Source organism: Anomaloglossus baeobatrachus, unplaced genomic scaffold (assembly GCF_048569485.1).
Source record: "Anomaloglossus baeobatrachus isolate aAnoBae1 unplaced genomic scaffold, aAnoBae1.hap1 Scaffold_396, whole genome shotgun sequence".
Lineage (NCBI taxonomy): Eukaryota > Metazoa > Chordata > Amphibia > Anura > Aromobatidae > Anomaloglossus > Anomaloglossus baeobatrachus.
The window spans coordinates 56,565-64,714 of NW_027443298.1; the positions used below are offsets into that span (position 1 = coordinate 56,565).

Genomic DNA, 8,150 nt, shown 5'->3' on the forward strand with positions numbered 1-8,150 from the left:
CCACTACCAATGCGCCAAAGACATGTTGAGGAACATGAAGGAGGCAGGGGTTATTAGGGACAGCTGTAGTCCCTGGGCCGCTCCGTTGGTGCTGGTTAAGAAGAAGGATGGCACCATGCGGATGTGTGTGGATTACCGGAAGATTAACCAGATAACGCATAAGGATGCTTACCCTCTGCCCCGCATCAAAGAGTCCCTGGCCTCGCTGAGAACCGCTAACTACTTCTCCACCCTTGACCTCACCAGCGGGTACTGGCAGGTGGCCGTGGCACCGGAAGACCGAGAGAAGACTGCCTATGGGACCGTTTTGCTGTACTTGGATGATGTGATTGTGTACTCACAGACGTATGAAGCCCACCTGGAGCACCTAGCCGAGGTGTTCGCGTCCCTTGCCAAGTATGGGATGAAGTTGAAGCCCTCAAAGTGTCATCTGCTGAAACCCAGAGTGCAGTACCTAGGACATGTGGTTGGTGCGGAAGGTGTCGCCCCCAACCCCGAGAAGATCACCGCCATCCAAGACTGGCCGAGACCGACCACAGTGAGGGAAGTGAGGCAGTTTCTGGGCCTGGTGGGATATTACCGTCGCTTCATTAAGGGGTACACAAAGATGGCTGCCCCCATGCAAGACCTCCTCGTAGGACAGACCAAGGGTGGTAGATCCCTAGTAGCCCCATTGGTGTGGGAAGAAAAGCATGAGGAATCCTTCCGCCAGCTGAGAACAGCCCTGACCGGAGAGGAAATCCTAGCGTACCCTGACTACAGCCGCCCATTCATCCTCTACACCGACGCCAGCAATGTGGGCTTGGGGGCTGTTCTATCCCAGGTCCAAGACAGAAGGGAAAAGGTAATAGCTTATGCTAGCCGAAAACTCCGACCGACTGAGAGGAACCCTGAGAACTACATCTCCTTCAAGCTTGAGCTCTTGGCACTGGTGTGGGCTATCACCGAGCGGTTCCGCCATTACCTGGCAGCAGCCAAGTTCACCGCGTACACAGACAATAACCTGCTGACCCATCTAGATACGGCCAAGCTGGGCGCGTTGGAGCAGCGGTGGGTGACCAGGTTAGCCAACTACGATTTCACCATCAAGTACCGGGCCGGCCGTACCAACGTCAATGCCAATGCACTCTCCCGGATGCCCCACCTGTCGGAAGAGGGGCCAGAGGATGATGACCTCGAAGAGATCGAGTTGCCTGCATTTCACCGGCCATTCACTGAGAAGGTGCACGTCTACCAACAACGGGTGAACCTGGATCCGCTGCCCCGACAGGACTGGCAGGAAGCTCAGGACCAGGCACCTGCTGTCCGCCTGGTCAAGACTCTAGTGGAACAGGGTTCTGCTGGGATAGACCCTGCTGCCCCTGCCGAAGCCCAACGTCTGTGGCAAGAATGGACCCGGCTATACCTACACCAGGGGAAGTTGTATCGCGAGCTGATTAATCCAAAGACTCACGAGAAGATCCGCCAGCTGGTGATTCCCCAGGCTAACGTGCCCACCGTCCTGCAAGCATACCATGATGGTGCAGTGCACTTCGGGTGGAAGAAGCTAGAGATGTTGTTAAGAGAGCGGTTCTATTGGAGTGGAATGCGGGAATCTGTGGAGGCCTGGTGCCGAGAATGTGGCCCTTGCGCATTGAGAAGGAAGGACGAGGCCAGCCAGAAGGCACCCCTACACCCGATCATTACACACCAACCGCTGGAGCTGGTTGCCCTTGACCATGTAAAGCTCACCCCCAGCCGAAGTGGGTACACCTACGCTCTGACCATCGTAGACCACTACTCGAGGTTCCTGGTGGTTGTCCCAGTTAAGGACTTAACCGGCCGCACCGCTGCTAAGGCTTTCCAGGCTTATTTCTGTTGACCGCATTGGTACCCGGAGAGGGTGCTTACCGACCAGGGTCCGGCCTTTGAAGCAGAGGTATTCCAGGAATTCTGCCAGTTGTACGGCTGCAAGAAAATCCGGACCACGCCTTACCACGCCCAAACCAATGGCATTTGTGAAAAGATGAACCACTTGGTCCTGGGCCTCCTCAAGACGTTACCACTGGAAGAGCGGAACCTGTGGCTGGAGAATCTACCTGACCTGGTCGATATGTACAACAACATCCCTTCCAGCTCTACGAAATGCACTCCAGCATACCTGATGAGAGCTCGTCCCGGCCGGCTACCAGTGGATCTGGAAATGGGCTTGGAAGCTTCAGAAGCACTCCTGTCGACAGCTGAATGGGACACTCGGCGGAGGACACAGTACCGACAGGTCCAGGAGTATGTTGAAAAGAACTTGTGCCGGAGTCGGGGACAACAGGAGCAGTGCTTCAACAAGAAGGCGCCTGCCGGTTCCTTCCAACCTGGGGATGTAGTGCTGAAGCGGAAAAGAAGGGCCCACAAGCTGGATGATCAATGGGAAAAAACCCCGTATGTAGTCCAGCCCACAGGATGGGAGAATGGGAAGGCCTACCAGATCAGCCGTGACCAGGGGGGGACTTTGGCCATGGTTTCCCGAGACCACCTGAAGAAGTGCCCACCAGCATTGAGAGTAGCGGATGAGGCTCCAGTTCCCAGTCCAGTGGAGAAGGAAAAAGAGGTAATCCACACCATGATGGGTGATTTTCCAGCAGACTGGCCTACACAGAACGGTGCGGTGATCCTTCCAGTGATACTGTTCCCACAACCCGTGGATGAAGAAATGATGGAAACGGTTAACCGCGAGCCAGTGCCCAGGGATGTACCTGTACCCAGCTCCCCTACGCCTCCGCCTGCCCCACATGATAGCAGGGAGGAGGAACTGACTGTTCCCTCTGCCCCACTGCCTGTCACCACTGACACCGGATCCCGAAGGTCCACTCGCCCCAACCTAGGTAGACCCCCACTTAGGTACAGGGAAACTACTCTTTAAAAGGGGGGGGCTTTATGTGTTGAGTGTACCAGTTTGAAAGTTTTAAATGATAAGTAAAGATGATCAACCAAAGAAGTTTACCTGATTGAACCGTGATTAAACCGGCCGTTGCCGGCAACTGTTGTCCCCGTAGGGACTGTGCAACCATTGCGTAAGGAACTGCTTACGGACAAGCCCGAGAACTTGCAGGGCAACCACAAACTTAGTGCAATGTAAATAAAAATGTTTGTTGGCTTGACACCGTTACCGCCTCCGGAGAGGCTGATTTGGGAGGATGGGCCTGGAGGAAAGGGATGGCCTAGGCCCGCCACTACCGTAACCGGTGGCGATCCTCCGGGGGTTCAGGGGTCCCCTTGGACGTGGGCCCCCTGAAAGAGACAGAACCCGCTCGGGCAACTTGGTGCTGGACTGGGGTCAAGGGGTGCTGCCCGCTTCTTAGGGGCAGCATCAGGGCCAGGTTGTTTGGGTGGGAGAAGAGCGGAAGCTGTACCGTTGTAAAATGTTTATGATGCTTTTACATGTTTTACCGTTTTATTCTTTTTCAGTTGTGAAAATAAAACCGGTGATGGACGGGCAGCCCGCGGACGGTCTGCATTTTACTATAGGGGAATGTGGCGCCCTGGACAAGCCAGGTCGTCACAGGTACTACACCAACACGCTCTACACTCCGGCTAGGCACACCGAAGCTAAACACAAATCCTAGTTGCCTTCCTCCAGGGGCTGATGTCCACACCAGGGGGTGGGCCAGGCGGTTGATCCCACCCACCGAGGAGTTCACAGTCCTGGAGGCGGGAAAAGGAGTCAGATTAGAGATCAGTTTTGGAGTTAGAGAAGTGAAGAGGAGAGGAGACTGACCGTGTCCGTGTGTGTGGCCCGGGCACTCAGCAAGGTTGGCAGACGGTGGTGACCTTCTGCAGGAGAGGCTGATTGGAGTGAACCGTACGGACCGGGGATGGGCGGTGGCCCGCCGGTACCAGATCGGGGAGTGAAGAGAAGCCAGCACCATCCGGCAGGGCCTACGGACCCCGACCAGGCTAGGAGTCGCCGTAAAACCGGTCAAATCCGTTAGCGACAGGAACCTCCAGGGTTTCCCAGCAGTCAAGACCCGATTGAAGGCAACAGCTCACACCGTAGAGGGAAGCACAGTCACCGCCAAGGCTACAGTTCCCAGGGCCAGAGCCTGCGGGCAAAAGGGGCTCCCTCAGCATCCATCCAAGCTGGGGAGCGGGTTACCGGTGGGAAGCCCGCTAGATTTTGGGGGAATAAAAGGGGTCCACCACCACATCCCCACAGGTGCACACCCACCCATCAAAGAGAGCTATAAGCCAATACCACCTTCACATTGCCAGTGTACCAAGGACATGTTGAGCAACATGAAGGCGGCTGGGGTTATCCGTGACAGTTGTAGCCTTTGGGCAGCTCTGTTGATCCTGTTAAAAAAGAAGGACGGCACCACTCCCCGTATTGAGGAATCGCTAGCTGCATTGAGAACTGCAAATTATTTTTCTACCCTTGATCTCACTAGTCACTATTGGCAAGTGTCCGTTGCTGAGGCAGACCGGGAGAAGACCGCCTTCGCCACCCCTATGGGTCTCTGCGAGTTCAAAAGCATGCCCTTCGAGCTGTGCAATGCGCCAGGAACCTTCCAGAGGCTGATGGAATGCTGCTTGGGACAAGATTTTAGGGTGTATAAAAAGGGAGATTAGATCCCGTGATCCCAACGTATTGTTACACCTCTATAAATCACTTGTAAGGCTACATCTGGAATATGGGAACCAGTTTTGGGCTCCACATTTTAATAAGGACATTCAGAAGTTAGAGTCAGTTCAAAGGTGGGCAACTAGACTACTACAAGGAATGGAAGGCCTCCCATATGATGACAAGTTGAAAAAGTTATTAAGTGATTATTGGCTGCAATGGGGCTTTCTGGCTGGTGCCAGCCTCTCTTCTTAGCACACAGGAACCACAATCCCTACACCATGCTTCAATGGATTCTCTCATCCCAGCCCAGTAAAACTACATATTTTACACAGTCATAAGCAGCCAAAAGGGATCTATTCTATTCAATTGCAAATGATCTAGATAAGACTGAGAATAAGATACTGCACGGGACATAGCAGAGTTGGTCAAGTTGAGTGGAGATGAGTTTGCTATTTGGCACAGCTTTTTGCATCAATAAAGCAAGTAAAAGGTGTGAAAGATAAAAAAAAGGGTGAAAGTGTGAAAAGTGAATTGGCCAAATTGAGGTGCATATAAAGTTTTTGCTTTCTTTCAATTCACTAATGGGGCTCATTTGAATCAGGTGAATTGAGTTCTGCTTTTGGAAACTGGGTTAAGAAGGGGTGCACCGGTCCTGGAGGTACTGCAATACCAGGTCAATGCGTGGAGTGGACAGAGCAAGATTTTTTCCATCTCCTTGTTCTAAAAATCCATTTAATATATGGTCCCCAGAGAGGGGACGTATCAGATATTAAACTGATAAGAACAGATTTAATTTTTTTTTTTTTCTGTTTATCAGTAGGACTTCAAAATAACAAAGGTGATCGCCTCCCGTTGCCTGGGAACCGTCCAGGCACAAGAGGGCTATGTGTCACCAGAAGGCGCACACACTTCCTCAAGGCCGGCAGACGTGCAATCCCAGGCACCTTCCAGTACCGACCAAGGTAGCGTCCTCCGAAACTACACTTGATCTTAGCCAAAAGGCCGAGAAGCTATAACCCGAATTGGTTACGGCCTTGAGTGGCACCCTGGCCTATACCGGACACATCTTAGGGAGAGGGAGACAAACCCACGCCTACAGAAGACATTTTGTCACCCAAGCCAACCCTTGAAAAGGCTGTTTTGCAGAGCAAAAACAAGAAGAATGGTGCTTTTTGCAGCCGCCGCCCACTGCAATGAATCTGAATAACTCCTCCTTTTGGACACAAGCACCTCCCCTCCCCCTTGCAGTCTTTCCAATTCATGATACAAAAAGACGGACGGACAGGACAGGACAGGACAGGCTGCCTGACTTTCCGTCACTGCCACCCTTTGCCATCCTTGTCCGTAGAAAGCCCTTTCATCATCCCCAAACCCTAATCTTTTCCCTTCCCTTCCCAGATGCGTCTCACTCCCTTTCATTAGGAAGTGAGCGCAGCCTTTTCTCCGTTCTGCACATGCGCGACGTTAAACACAAATGCGCAGGCGTGCGTTCCATTACCCTCACTGCATTCCACTCCCATACAGGAAGTGGGCGCAGCTATTACTACGGTCGCACATAAAAGAACCCACGGCCACCACTGCACATAGCTGACTCCACCACAGGACACCCACTTCTACACCAACACAGGTAAGACAGGATCGGCACCTCTATGCTCCTGTTACAATCAGGCTCAGTCACCATGTGATAACGCTCTCAACTCTTTAGTTGCAGGCTCCCCTTGCTTCACCTCCACTGGCTGTGCTGCCATTTCCTCTCCCACCTGGAAGGTATACTTTATTCCACTATTTTCCTGTTTCTCTCTTCCCCCTTTTCCCATAACCTACTTTTATCTGCATTTGTGGGGTATCTATATGCTATTTACATCATAGTTTTATTCATTAATATGGAAGGGAAGAGTGCCCATGAGAGTGTTGAACTGCGGAGAGCAAGAGATTAAGCTGCTCCGATTTGCCACCATTGATAAGCTGTTCTCAGTAGATACACATGCTATCCAAACAGCAGCATCCACCATTGCTTCAGCCCACCCATTCAGTGACAGCTCACCAAGTCAGCCAGAGGAGTGGTGTAAGGAATTACACGTAGGCACTGACTCCACACCTTCACATCACAAGAAGGGGGTCTACAGGCTAGTGCAAGAATACGAGCAAGTCTTCAGCAAACATCCGCTAGACTTTTGAAGAATAAAAGGGGTCAAACACTACATCCCCACAAGTGCACACCCACCCATCAAAGAGAGATATAAGCCAAAACTACCTGCACATTACCAGTGTACCAAGGACATGTTGAGCAACATGAAGGAGGCTGGGGTTATCCGTGACAGTTGTAGCCTCTGGGCAGCTCCGTTGGTCCTGTTAAAGAAGAAGGACAGCACCACTCCCCTGTATTGAGGAATAGCTAGCTGCATTGAGAACTGCAAATTATTTTTCTACCCTTGATCTCACTAGTCGCTATTGGCAAGTGTCCGTTGCTGAGGCAGACCGGGAGAAGACCGCCTTTGCCACCCCGATGGGTCTCTGCGAGTTCAAAAGCATGCCCTTCGAGCTGTGCAATTTGCCAGGAACCTTCCAGAGGCTGATGGAATGCTGCTTGGGACACCGAAACTTTGAAACGGTACTGCTATACCTTTATGATGTTATTGTTTATTCTAAAGCAAACAAGATTTTAGGGTGTATAAAAAGGGAGATTAGATCCGGTGATCCCAACGTATTGTTACCCCTCTATAAATCACTTGTAAGGCCACATCTGGAATATGGGGTAAAGTCCTGAGCAGGTTGATAACCATTGGTTTGAGCATGGTAGGGTGTAGTGCGCATCTTCCTGCATCGGTAAAAGCTGCAGAAGTCCTTGAAGATTTCCGCTTCAAAGGCTGTGCCTTGATCTGTGAGGACTCTCTCTGAGTAGCCATGAGGTCTGCATAAGTGTGCTTGGAAGACCTTCGCTGCAGTATGGGCCATTAGATCTTTGACTTGTACCACAACCATAAATCTCGAGTAGTTGTCTACCATCGTAAGTGCATACGTGAGCTCGCCTCGATATTCTGCAACAAAACTCCCTTTTTCGATTTCAGTTTCAGCAAACACTCCTCTTCCTGTAGAAAATATTTATCATTACCTAAGACAGTCATTCTAATGCATGACAATATTAAGGCAATTTAGTTAAAACTTGTTTTAACTCACCTTTAAGGGGATTGATGTATTTCATGGTCAATCCAGGTTTGTCAGTGATGGCACTGACATAATGTATGGCGTCTTTTTCGGGCGTTATCCTTTGCCTTTTCATTGTGAAAATCCAGTTGCCTATATCAAAGCAAATTCTACTACTTGTAAAGTATGCAGAAAATGAAATGTAGAACATATAACATCAACTGCTTAGGAACGCATCATAGGTTAGTACTTAAAAGGATATTGTCATGTTCTAGTCATAATGCAAGCTGGACATTTTTCATGTTACCCTGTAATCGCCGGCCTGTTCTAATGCTCACAAGCCAAGATATAGGCTCAGCTGCTAAGGCTTCCCTCTGCCTTCTGAATGAAACTTGAATATGTCTGGGTC

General features: G+C 50.9%; 1 pseudogene; it reads right to left on the minus strand.

Annotated features, from left to right (window-relative positions):
- Nucleotides 1–5,233: 5,233 nt before the first annotated feature.
- On the minus strand, nt 5,234–5,440 carry LOC142276289 (U2 spliceosomal RNA; annotated as a pseudogene).
- Nucleotides 5,441–8,150: the final 2,710 nt, after the last annotated feature.